Source organism: Elephas maximus, chromosome 6, assembly GCF_024166365.1.
Source record: "Elephas maximus indicus isolate mEleMax1 chromosome 6, mEleMax1 primary haplotype, whole genome shotgun sequence".
Classification (NCBI taxonomy): domain Eukaryota; kingdom Metazoa; phylum Chordata; class Mammalia; order Proboscidea; family Elephantidae; genus Elephas; species Elephas maximus.
In genome coordinates, this window is record NC_064824.1 from 27,721,801 (window position 1) to 27,735,948 (window position 14,148).

At 40.4% G+C, this 14,148-nt stretch overlaps 1 protein-coding gene across 9 annotated transcripts in view; it reads right to left on the reverse strand.

Moving 5' to 3' along the window:
• NCKAP5 (NCK associated protein 5) overlaps positions 1-14,148 on the reverse strand; it is a 1,220,442-nt gene that overhangs the window by 328,929 nt on the left and 877,365 nt on the right. The window lies entirely within an intron of this gene.

The following is a 14,148-nucleotide window of genomic DNA, read 5'->3' on the forward strand; positions in this document are numbered from 1 at the left end:
AAAATGAAATGGAATGCATAAACATCAATATCCTAGGCATTAGTGAACTGCAAAGGACTGGTATTGGCCATTCTGAACCAGACAATTGTATGGTCTACTATGCGGGAATGACAAATTGAACAGGAATGCCGTTGCATTCATCATCAAAAAGAACATTTCAAGCTCAATCCTTAAGTACAATACTGTCAGTGATAGGGTAAGACTCATACACCTACAAGGAAGACCAGTTAATATGACTATTACTCAAATTTATGCACCAACCACTAAGGGCAAAGCTGAAAAATTGAGGATTTTTACCAACTTCTGCAGTCTGAAATTGATCAAACATGCAATCAGGATGCACTGATAATTACTGGTGATTGGAATGCGAAAGTTGGAAACAAAGAAGAAGGAACAGTAGTTGGAAATATGGCCTTGGTGACAGAAATGATGCCAGAGATTGCATGATAGAATTTTGCCAAGATCAACAACTTCTTCATTGCAAATACCCTTTTTCAATAACATAAATGGTGACTATATAAGTGGAACTCACTGGATGACATGCACAGGAATCAACTTGACTACATCTGTGGAGAGAGACAATGGAAAAGCTCAATATCATTAGGCAGAAAAAGGCCAGGTGCCAACTGTGGAACAGACCATCAGTTGCTCATATGCAAATTCAAGTGGAAGCTGAAGAAAATTAGAACAACTCCACCAGAGCCAAAGTATGACCTTGAGTGCATCCCACCTGAATTTAGAGATCATCTCAAGAACAGATTTGTTGCACTGAACACTAATAACTGAAGACCAGATGAGTTGTGTAATGACATCAAGGACATCATACATGAAGAAAGCAAGAGGTCATTAAAAAGACAGGAGAGAAAGAAAAGACTAAATGGATGCCAGAAGAGACTCTGAAATTTGCTTTTGAATATTGAGTAGCTAAAGCAAAAGGATTCCAAGATTCCAAGGGGCAGCTTGAGAAGACAAAGTATTATAATGACGTGTGCAAAGACCTGGAGACCAAAAGGGAAGAACATGCTCAGCATTTCTTAAACTGAAAGAACTGAAGAAAACATTCAAGCCTCGATTTGCAATACTGAAAGATTCTATGGGCAAAATACTGCACAATGCAGGAAGCATCAAAAGAAGATGAGAGAAATAACAAAGTCACTGTACTAAAAAGAATCGGTTTATGTTCAGTCGTTTCAGGAAACAGCATATGATCAGGAACCAATGGTACTGAAGGAAGAAGTCTAAGCTGCACTGAAGACACTGTCAAAGAACAAGGCTCCAGGAATTGACAGAATACCAATTGAGATGTTTCAACAAACGGATGCAGTGCTGGAAGGGCTCGCTCATCTATGCTGAGAAATTTGAAAGACAGCTACCTGGCCAACCAACTGTAATAGATCCATATTTATGCCTACTCCAAAGAAAGGTGGTCCAATTGAACACGGACATTTTTGAACAAAATCATTAAAATTACATGCAAAGAAAATTTTGCTGAAGATCATTAAAAACCAATTGCAGCAGTACATCAACACGGATCTGCCATAAATTCAAGCCAGATTCAGAAGAGGACATGGAACCAGGGTTATCACAGCTGATATAAGATGGATCTTGGCTGAAAGCAGAAAATACCAGAAAGATGTTTACCTGTGTTTTACTGACTATGCAAAGGCATTCGACTATGTGGATCATAACAAATTATGGATAATACAGGGAAGAATAGGAATTCCAGAATACTTAATTGTGCTCATGAGGAACCTGTACATAGCCCAAGAGATAGTCGTTTAAACAGAGTAAGGGGATACTGTGTGGTTTAAAGTCAGGAAACGTGTGCATCTGGGTTGTATCCATTCATCATACTTATTTAATCTGTATGCTGAGCTGTCTGAGAAGCTGGACTATATGAAGAAGAACATGGCATTAGGATTGGAGGAAGATTCATTAACAACTGGCAATATGCAGATGACACAACCTTGCTTGTTGAAAGTGAAGAGGACTTGAAGTTCTTACTGATGAAGATCAAAGACTTCAGCCTTCAGTATGAATTACACCTCAAAAAACAAAAATCCTCAAAACTGGACCAATAAGCAACATCATGATAAATGGAGCAAAGGTTGAAATTGTCAAGGATTTCATTTTACTTGGATCTACAATCAACACCCATGGAAGCAGCAGTGAAGAAATCAAATGATGCATTGCATTGGGCAAATCTGCTGCAAAAGATCTCTTTCCAGTGTTAAAAAGCAGAGATGTCACTTTGAAGACTAAGGTGTGCCTGACCCAAGCCATGGTGTTTTCAGTCACCTCATGTGTTTGCCAAAGCTGGACAATAAATACAGAAAACCAAAAAAGAATTGACACCTTTGTATATGGTGTTAGCAAAGAGTACTGAATATATTATGGACTTCCAAAAGAACGAACAAATCCGTCTTGGAGAAAGTACAACCAGAACATTCTTTAGAAGCAAAGATGGTAAGCTTTTGTCTCACATACTTTGAACATCTTATTAGGATGGTCCAGTCCCTGGAGAAGGACATTATGCTTGGTAGAGTAGATGGTCAGCAAAAAAGAGGTAGGCTCTCAATGAGATGAACTGACTCAGTGGCTGCAACAAGGGGCTCAAGCATGACAATGATCATGGGGATGACACAGGACCAGGCAGTGTTTTGTTCTGTTGTATATAGGGTCACTATGAGTCAGAACCAACTTGATGGCACCTAACAACAACAACAAACACAGTGTCTAAATATTATTATGTGAAACAACTGGGAACAATTCTAGACGATACAGATTATATATGAGTATTGGGATTATATAAAACACAAGAGTCATTTTATATAATTTGAAGAAGTGGTGATCAATGAGGGCTGCACCAGTGAGATATGATTTCATGGAAATGGCACCTGACTTATGCTTTGATGGACTGATACAATTTGAGTGGTTAGAAAGGCAAGGGGGGAAGGTTGGGTCAAAGAGAAAAACTGAATCAAAGGCCCCTGGCAGGAATTAGTTTTATCTTTACTGGTTTATGATGAAACCGGATTAAATATAGTGGAGAAAAAACTTTTGAGAGAGAGGTGAATAACAGGATTGGAAAAAAGGAAAAAATTCTTGTAAATGAGAAAGAGAAATTCATACATGATTAATTCATTCATTTGTTCACGTAACAAATGTTGATTGAACATGGACTATGGTCCATTCACTCTTCTAGGTGCTGGAAATATAGGTATAAAGTAAACAAAGTTCCCATATTCAATCAACTAATATTCTAATAGTGGGAAACATGCCAGGTTTCACATCAAATCAGTAAGTAATAAATTGTACCCAGTGGTAAATACTACAAAGAAAATAAAACAGCACAATATGATGGATAATGGGGTGTTTAGGAACATCGTTAGATGTGGTGGTATTGGTAAACCTGTCTGAAGAGAACATCCCATGAGAAAGAAGTGGCTGTGCAAAGGTCTGGGAGAGCCAGTGCCTGATAGCGGGGCTAAGCTGGCCATGCCGGTAGGGCTGAGTGCAAGTCCACGTGATGAGGCATAGTATCTATCAATAGAGGAATAGAAAAAAATGAGACCAGAAAGATAGAGTTAGACAATGGAGGGTCTTGCAAGCCATGGAAAAGGGTTTGGATTTTATTCTAAGTGTGGTAAGAGGAATCAGAGAATAAACAGAGAACTGATAGTTTCTGATTTACATTTCAGAAACATCATTCTAATTGCTGCGAAGGAGGATGGGCTATGGAGCAAAGAAGCTGAGGACCAGCTAGGAAGCCATTACAAAGGAAGGAATAAAAATTAGGAATACTTTGAAGGTTTTGAATCAAGGCTTACCCAAAACAGTTGTCATACTGAATAGTAGGTCAGAACACCTGGATCCAAAGCCCAGCTTTTATGTTTCTGCACCTAGCTGGACAAGTCATTCAACATCTCTAGGCCTCAGTTTCCCCCAGATATAAAACTGAAGCAGGCAGTCATGAGAAATTCATTAATCATCCCATAATATTTGTTCTTCAGAAAGTCTACTCTTGCTATAGCACTTCACCATGATTGGTCGAATCCCCAGTTTTTTCTCTTTTCCTGGCAAAAGGCTGAGGCACAGACATACTGACTCCAAATTCGCCCACTATGTGACCTTCCTGGGGTGGGAGCAGCGAGCAGTCACCATTTTAGGATGGTACACAAAGAACCATTCCCCCAAAATTAGGCGTACAACACTTGTAGACTGTGCACGCATCTTCCTATCTCAAAACTGAAGATCCTCCCGTTGGTGCCCATGCATATGTATGTCACTCCCTATAAAAGGAACAAATGTGCCCTGGTTTAGGGAGCTGGCAGCCTTAGGTCATGAGACCCTGCCTGTCTCCCAGTTTGCGAACTGCGAATAAACCTTTCTCTTCTTCCAACCCTGCGTCTGGCTGACTTCAATTCCATAGTCTGCTTGACAAGAACGTATTGGTTGACAGCTTCAAAATGAAGGGGTTGTACTAACATCCTTTCCAATGCTAAAGATCTAGGTCACATCTTTCAGGAAGGAAATGTGGTCAATATGCTCGATGCCAACAGGGCTGGCATGACAGCAGAAAAAAGACCACTATATTTTGTAAACAGAAAGTGGAAACTGGAGTGCTGTTTACTAAAGTGTAGCAATGTTACTCAAATGTCAGCGGTTAAGCAGAAAGTGAAAGGAGAGAAAATAGAAGTAATTTTCTTAGACGCTCATTTGAAAGTTTGACAGGGAAAGGAGGGAATAGAAAAACGTGTATTTTAAGGAGAAGAGCACGGCAGAGGCAAGTGGAAACCCTTTTCCAAGATGAGTTGTGTCAAGATCTAAAGAAGAGAGTGAAGGCTGGAGTGGCAGCAACAAAGGTCAGAATATATGAAGAGCTGAGCCCCAAAGCTGAGAAGACAGAGGACGAAGGTTTTAAAATCGGCTTCCCTGCAAAATATCACTTTGCAAGAGACTCAGCTTCTCAGTTAGCATTTCTAAACCATTACACAGTGTCTTGTTTGGGTTCTTAAAGAATAAGAATTTGAGGGCAAGTAGTTTATGTGGCAAGTGCAGGAAACACCACGTGTCCAAGTGATTCAGAGAAGGGATGGGAGCCACTAAAGCACATATTACTAAGCAATTGATCAATCCCAGTGGGATTAAGATCAGGGAAGTGTTGCAAAACACATGTCTCAGAATTATTGCACCCAGGGGTGAGGGAGCTGCAGTATTTATGCACCACTCACAGGAATCATTGGCTCCTGAGGTGTTAATTTCCTGGAACTTCTAGCCTGCTTCCCACAGTTGAGGCATAAAAATGCCCTCAGACACAGATACTGGTAGTTGAAAGTCACAGGAGCACGCTGAATGGTTCTGGGCTATGGGTGGGGCCAGGTGACATCTGTTATCGAGAGCAAGCTGTGAGGTCCTCTGATGTTACACTACTCAGGACAGACAGCCACATCTGTATGCTGCTCACAGACTCATCGTTGACTTAAAAGCAAACTTTGTGTTCTACATTCTAAAATGCTTGGAACCAAACTCAGAAGGTGGGGTTATCTGCCCTTTTCTTGTTTCCTCAATCACTTTCCAGTGAGAACGTTAGAGTGGACTGTGATAATGACAAAGAGGGGAGATGGTAAGGACATGTTTGAAGTGAGTAGAAGAGCAAATGAAAAAAATCAGTGAGGGGAAAGGGGTGGAGGAGAAAAAGTCCCGGGAGAGCTGAGAATGTGGCAGTACTTCACAGACAGGTCACAACCGCTGATTTCAGAAAGGATAGCTGTTGAACTTGTATTACACTCATAAAAGCATAACAATTTTTTCTAAAAAATCAAGTATACACACTCTATCCAAACATAAGCAATCCATTTCAATCAGGAACAAAATCAGAAATTTTAGTTCCTTTGTTAATCACCTGTGATGTCCATAGTAAAAAGAGAAAGAGGTCAGAAACACGTGGTTCTTAATAAAATCTATTCTCCTTATGAATCTCCAAGAGAGAAACAAGAAAAATAAGCTGGGTCCACCTCTGAGGATGCCATGTTGTGAAGAGTCTGAGTTGATTCCAGAGGTGACCTGTTTTCATTTTTATGGACTTTAATCAGCAGTAGATTCTATACAAGTAAGGTCACTGTACAAACAACTTCCACCCTTCACATATTTCATATATGGTTGAGACCATAAGCTTGTTTGCCTCAACAAATTCTAGCCAGTACCCAGGAAGCTAAAGATTTAGGAGCTCAGTTAGTATCCAAGAGTTTAAATCAAATTTCACCTTGTCGGTACATAAAGCAATCTTCAGAGCTTTATGTTTCTCTAAGTGGTAACCAGGGTAATGACTCACCTTTGGGGGACCCTTAATCTTTTATTCTCAAATAGTCAGCATCATCAGGCCTATGTAAAATAATATCAATCAACACAAAGCGCTGGACGGTATCGTTTCAACTCCAACAAATGACAGTCTAGGGAGCTGGGTTAGCCCAGAGAACAGGCCACATAGCTCTTCGCCAATGGCCAGCTACTGCTCTGACTATAGGCTGGCAGGCTTTCAAAAAGATATTTTTGGAGGAAGATGATCATGATACCCTTCCACCAAACGTGTAAACATGTCTTATTCATCTTCAGGCCACCAGCTTCCCCTAGCCCAGCACACAGTGGGATTCAATGACTGTTTCCCTGAATGTGTCATGAGTTATATAACACTCTATCATTCAATAGCATTTAGTTAGCTGGGTAGTGCAAATTATTTGTGCTTGACTACTAACCTAAATATTGGTGGTTTGAACCTACTCAGCAATGCCACAGAGAAAAAGCCTGCCAATCTGCTTCTGTAAAGATTGTAGCCAAGAAAATTCTGACACATGGGTTGTCAGGAGTAGGAACTGACTGGACGGCAACAGGTCACCTTACCTATATTTAATTAATCCATTCATCTGACAAATGCTTCTGAGCAGCTCCTCTGTGGCAGGCATGTGGAAGATGCCAGGATACAAAGCTGAATAAAAGCACTTATGGCCCCTGTTCTCGTGGAGCTTACAGTCTTGTAGGAGAAAGTCATTAGTCAAAATGTCACCAGCAAATGTAAGAGCACTGTGATAGATGTTGTGAGGTGGAGTTTCAAGGTGCTTTGAGAACTGAGAACAGAGGGATGGGAAAGAGAGGTCAAGTCAGGCTTCCCTGATTGAACTCAGATCAGAAGGTACAGCGGAAGTGGACCAGGAAATGGCCATGTGGTTGGAGGAGGGGCCAGCAACAAAGAAAGCTGAAGAAGGGCCACCTAGCTGAGGAAGGAGACGAGGCTGGGGGGCAGATGGGGCCAGGCCATATGTCAAGGAGTTTGGCCTTTACCCTAAAGAAAACCAGAAGCTGCTGACCAGGAAGCCATTGGCTGTTTTCCAGTGTGTGTGTCCAGGGGGTATGATCAACTGCTCTGTGCTCTGAAATAGCTCTCCAGTACACTGTGGGGGATGGGTTAAATGGAGATTAGTGTGGATGTGAGGAGAGCAGGGCTACTGCAAGCTGCTGATTCAAATATGTTTAAAATGACCAGCCCACAAAATGAGGTCTCACAGTTTGTAAATTTTCTGGTGAATTCGGTTCTTTAGCATGTAGTTTCCCCAACAATGACAAATAACTAACATTTCCTTAGGTTAAATAACATTTCTCAGAGTGTGGGCCAATAGCCACCCACATCAGAGTCCAGGGTGTGTGTATGTGTGTGTATGTGGGGGAGAGTGTTGCTTGTTCAAAATGCAGATTAATGGGCCCACTCAAGCCCTAGTGAATCACAATATCTGGGAATGGGGCCAGGAATCTTTAATTTTAACAAAGGCCCCAGGTAACTGTAATGCACACCAAAGTTTAAGAGCCTCTAGACAAAAAACGCTTCTGAGTAGAACGTAAATCACTTTCATTTTAGATGAGCTTTTAAAACTGCACATTTTATTTAATTTTATTATTAATAAGTAAAATGTTCATTTAATTAATCATCTAAACTATCACCTGCTGGAGAGTGAAAGCCTAAACTAAACCAAACTCACTGTCAGAGAGTAGATTCCAACCCATAGCAGCCTATAGGACAGAGTAGAACAGCCCTATTGGGTTTCCAAGGAATGTCTGGTGGATTCGAACTGCCGACCTTTTGGATAGCAGCCAAGCTCATAACCACTGTGCCACCAGGGCTCCAGGGAGTGAAAGGGGAGCCTACGAAAAGTATGCTAGAACAGTAGGTGTAAACTGAGCAAAGTGGAAGAAATTCATCCTAAGAGTAAGGACAGTGGCCATAGCTTGCAACAGCCTACTTATGTAGTTGATATCAGATGTTGACCTACGCAGTAGAAACTGGTTTATGCTAGTGTCAGAGAGACTTGGGAAATTTCTGTTTGATTTCTGAGACTCCACACCCCACCATGCTATGGTTGTTGTTCCTTTTCAGGGAAGTAGAAAACATTAACTATCTGTAACTATTATCAATGGCTTCTAGAACAACAGATACTAAAGTTCCAAGAAATGAGTCTACATTGGCAACAAGGGAGAAAAACATGTCTACAACTCCCCTGCTTAGAAAGGCTTCTTACTTATAAATAATGCTTGCATGCTCTTTCTTTTTATAAAAGAGTAAGAAGAAATCTGCCCATCAGTGTCCCAAATGGAATAGGAAAGTTCCAAATGTTTGTTACAATGGGCCCAGAATTTGTACCCTAAAAAAGAATTAATAAGGAAAATCTGAACACGGCCCTCACACCTGCCCCACACACTGGCTGTGGCTGCCTGGTTGTGTGTACAAAGTTCTCCAGCCCATCACTGGGAGCTTGGCATTATCTCTGAGCCCAGGACTGGAGAATAATTGAGAATCCCACGTTAGGGGAGAGGGAAGAGGGGATAGGCTGTGCGTGTCACATTTGAACAAACCTGAGCATTTCATTTGACTTGATAAACAGAGAGTAAACCCCATTGGCCACTTTTTATTTCTGGAAACCTGCCATTTTCCATCTCACTGAGATCTAAAATTCTGTTCTTATCCAGGGTGGGGACGCAACTCCATTTTTAGCCTGCCTTAGAAGAAGTAGAAATAAAAAAAAAAACTACATTTCCGTCCTAGCTCTGCAACTAACGACTGTGTGATTTCAGTCAAGTCACATAACTTCTCTGTCCCTAAATTTCATCTGTAAAATAAAATGCACAGATACAGATTAGCCCAAAGGTCCCTTCTAGCTTCAAATTTCTATGATTTTGATCTTCTGTAAAATCTCAACTTTAGAGGCCAAGTACTTGAACCACTTTGAAGTTCAGGGATTTTAATACAGAATACCATTATGGGTAAATCTGCCTAGAAGATACTTGTGCTGTCTGGAAAAAAAAAAAACAAAAAACAAAAACCTTTGTGCTTCTTTTCCAGGAGCATATTTTCTCCCTTGAAGAAAATTCCCTCTATTTTGCTACATATTTGTCTTGGGCCTTTGATAGAAGTCACAGAGTCCAACCTTTGCACTGAGGAGATTCCACTCCTGGCCTTAACAAACGGCCTGGTGAGTGACATTAAGTGAGAGTTAGTGAAAAATACTCCTAATACTCACAGGAAATCTGGCCCGACATGAGGGCTCCCTGAGGGCATTTGCTTCCAGGAGGAATAATTCCAAGTCTTTTCTGATTGCGAGGCTTTAGAAAGATAAAGAAGATTCACTCCTCTGTCTGTTTTTATTGTTATTATTTTTACCTCTGATGGCAGACCTAAAGCCTACATGTAGAAATGTTGCACGCATGCTGATGGTAACAACAGCTAATCTCTGCTCCAGCTCACTCCTTATTTTTTCTCATGGGGACTACCCTTATCTCTTAGCACTGTGCAAAAACAAAAAAACAAAAAATTAAAAAATAAAAATAAAAAAAACCTCATGTACTTACAGTTTTTTTTTTTTTTTAAACTGGAAGAAGGCAAAATGAAACCAGGGGGATATGAAGAGACATCCAACTTTGGGCAGCTGGTTAGTTGCAGAAGTTAGAACAAAATATCTTCTATTTGAATATCCGATCATGTGTTACATCCATTCTGAAACATACCAAACCCACTACCATCATGTTGATTACAACTCACAGTGACCCTATAGGACAGAGTAGAACTGCCCCACAGGGTTTCTAAGGCTGGAAATCTTTACAGGAGCAGAATGCCTGTCTTTCTCCTGCAGAGCAGGCTGGTGGGTTCAAACCTCTGAACTTTCAGTTAGAGCACTTAACCACTGCGCCACCAGGGCTCCTTGTAAAAACAAAAAAGTTATAACTTAGGACTGACCACATAAGGCATCGATCAGAGTGGTGACTGCATGAAATGTTTAAGGTCTTTCCAGAACACAAAAGACATGCAAAATAGTGTCTAACATTTGTATAACACTTTAGAGTTACACTGAGGACCTCATAGACTCTATTTTCTATAGTACTCATATCAGCAGGGACATAAGGCAACCATGCTGGACCCCCTGACAAAAAAAAAAAGATGAGGAAACAGGCTTGGGGTAAGTCATTAAATGACCTGCTTAGCTGTAAGTGGCAGAGCCAGAATTTAAATACAGTTCTTCTGATTTCAAATGCCAGGCTCTTTCCAAAGACTCAGTTACCTCTTTCTGACTCTCCCATGCATGTATAGATCTATCCTTAATGGCAATTCCATTTGAGAATCTGTGATCTTTACCCAACCGTGAACTACGCTACCGACAGCATCTTTCCTAAAGCTCCCGGCCATTCCTCTATGGAGTTGGTGATCTTATCAGGGATGTCAGGTCTGGTCTCAGATGACTATCAGCAGAAGAGGTTTAACAAACCACCACCACTTCCATAGTTAATGATGATTCAATTAGTCCAAAAACTAAACACATACCGTAAGACATGCTGAATGGAAATGTGGAGGCCAGCGTCTGGCTGACAGCCGCCCCAGTGAGCCCCGTTGCTTGAGCTTTTCTGTGATTTATTTACTCATTTGTTTTCTGGTGGCAGGGAGGGTGCATGAAATATATTGTCACTTTAGATAGCAGTTCGGCTAATACCGTCACACCATTCCCAGGAATTGCTAGCAGCTTTTATTCAGCACTAGCATACTAAATTTTAAATGTCAGATAAATCACAGGATTTTAAAAGAACACCCCAATTTGTTCAGAGTTTAACGTTACTACTATTGGGCAAACATATAAAACTCTTCTTTTTCATCCCTGGATTTGACTTACAAAGTGAACTAAGCACGTTGTAAAATCCCCAAGATTACATGTGTATGATGGATAAGAGAACAAAGTGTTTTCTTTATGTCTCTAATATGAACCAGGGACCATCGGCATATCAACCTACATCCTCTCCCCATTTATTCTCCACTCAACACACTCCTCAAGATGTGGGCCGTCTTCCATACTGAACAGCTCTATGGAGCTACATTAATAAATTTTCAGCTGATGCTTTTATTACCTGTTCCACCTATCAGCAACATTCATTTCCTTAAAAAAAAAAAAAAAGAAAAGTTCAATTCTAAAAGCACTTTTTATACGAAGAGAAACTCTACCGTGAAAAAGTGAGCCCTAATTTTCATAAAGGCATGCTCCAGGAGGCCGGACACCTAAAGACATTAGCAACAAAAATTATGTCCTTTTAACCCCGGATGGTTGTCTGAGTGCAACTTGCACCAAAAGAAATCAAAAGTGGCAAGGATTTCATGTAGACGGGGGAGCTGCAGTGCTTAGTGATTACACTTAAACTCTGATAAAAACCCATTGCCGTCGAGTCAATTCTGACTCATAGTGACCCTACAGGACAGAGTAGGACAGCTCCATAGGGTTTCCAAGGAGTGGCTGGTGGGTTCAAACTGCCAAACTCTTGGTTAGCGCCCAACGCTTAACCACCGTGGCACCAGGGCTCCTAAAACTATTATAGAGGTCTGTAAAAAATATCTCATAACTTAACATAAAAATCTGCAAAACATATTCATCCATTCTCTCACTCTCTCATTCATTCATTTATTCATTTGTTCTCTCTTTTCTTCTCTCTATTCCTCTGTCTGAAAGGATTCACAGGACAGGAACCCAGTGAGTTTCCAGAAAGAAACTAAGGCTGTGTAGTGAAATGAACGGATACCTCAGTAATCAGGTATTTAATGGTAGGTGGGTAGCTATTGGGTAGCTATATTACTGCTATCTTTTTTTTGTATATATTTAAAGCAGTCATATATCTAAGATTCCTGAACAAAGACTTAATTTAAAATAAATGTAAACAACTCAGAATTTTCTCTCTCACTGTCCCCATAAATACCTACTGTCAGAAGACTGATGTGTCCAAACATTGTTGTTGTTATTGTTAGACGGCACCCAGTCAGTTCTAACTCATAGCAACCCTACATACAAAAGAAGGAAACACTGCCCAGTCCTGAGCCACCCTCAAAATTGTTGTTATGCTTGAGCCCGTTGTTGCAGCCACTGTGTCAATCCATCTTGTTGAGGGTCGTCTTCTTTTTTGTTGACTTTCTACTCTACCAAACATGATGTCTTTCTCTGGGGACTGATCCCTCCCCATAACACATCCAAAATATGTGAGACGAAGTCTTACCATCCTTGTTTCTAATGAACATTCTGGCTGTACTTTTTCCAAGACAGATTTGTTTGTTCTTCTGGCAGTCCATGGTATATTCAATATTCTTCACCAACACCATAATTCAAAAGCAGTGATTCTTCCTCAGTCATCCTTGTTCATTGTCCAGCTTTCACACCCATATGAGGTTACTGAAAACACTATGGCTTGGGTCAGGTGCAGCTCAAATGATATCTTTGCTTTTTAACACTTGAAAGAGGTTTTTTGCAGCAGATTTGCCCAATGCAACGCGTCCTTTCATTTCTTGACTGCTACTTCCATAGGCATTGATTGTGGTTCCAAGTAAAATGAAATCCTTGACAACTTCAACCTTTACTCTGTTTATCATAATATTACTTACTGGTCTAGTTGTACAGATTTTTGTTTTCTTTATGTTGAGGTGTAATCTGTACTAAAGGCTGTGGTCTTTGATCTTCATCAGTAAGTGCTTCAAGTCACCTTAATCCACATTCAGCAAGCAAGGTTGTGTCATCAGCATACCACAGGTTGTTAATGAGTCGTCCTCTAATCCTAATGCCCCACTCTTCTTCATAGAGTCCAGCTTCTCAAATTATTTGCTCAGCATACAGACCGAATAAGACGGTGAAAGGACACAACGCTGACGTACACCTTTCCTAAATTTAAACCACGCAATATCCCCTTGTTCTAAGGTCTGCCTCTTGATTTATGTACAGATTCCTCATGAGCACAATTAAGTATTCTGGAATTCCCATTCTTTGCAATGTTATCCATAATTTGTTATGATCCACACAGTCAAATGACTTTGCATAGTCAATAAAACACAGGTAAACATCTTTCTGGTATTCTCTGCTTCAGCCATGATCCATCTGACATCAGCAATAATACCCCTGGTTCCATGTCCTCTTCTGAATCTGGCTTGAATTTCTGGCAGTTTCTTGTCGGTGTACTACTGCTACAATTGCTTTTGAATGGCCTTCAAAATTTTACTTGCATGTGATATTAATAATATTGTTTGATAATTCCATATTCTGCTGGATCATCGTTCTTTGGAATGGGAACAAATATGGATCTCTTCCAGTCCGTTTTGGACAGGAAGCTGTCTTCCAAATGTCTTGGCATTCATGAATGACCACTTTCAGCACTGCATTCGTTTGTTGAAATATCTCAACTGATATTCTGTCAATTCCTGGAGCCTTGTTTTTCACCAATGCCTTCAGTGCAGCTTGGACCTCTTCCTTCAGTACTATTGGTTCCTGATCATATGTTACCTCTTGAAATGGTTGAACACTAATCAATTCTTTTTGGTACAGTGACTCTGTGTATTCTTAAAGTCTTCTTTTGATGCTTCCTGCCTGCGTCCTTTTGTATTTTCCCAATAGAATCTTTCACTATTGCAACTAGAAGCTTGACTGTTTTCTTCAGTTCTTTCAGTTTAAGAAATGAAAACCATGTACTTCCCTTTTGGTTTTCTATCTCTAGATCTTTGCATATGTCATTATAATACCTTGTCTTCTTAAGCCACCCTTCGAAGTCTTCTGTTACCTCTTTACTTCATCATTTCTTCCTTCTGCTTTAGCT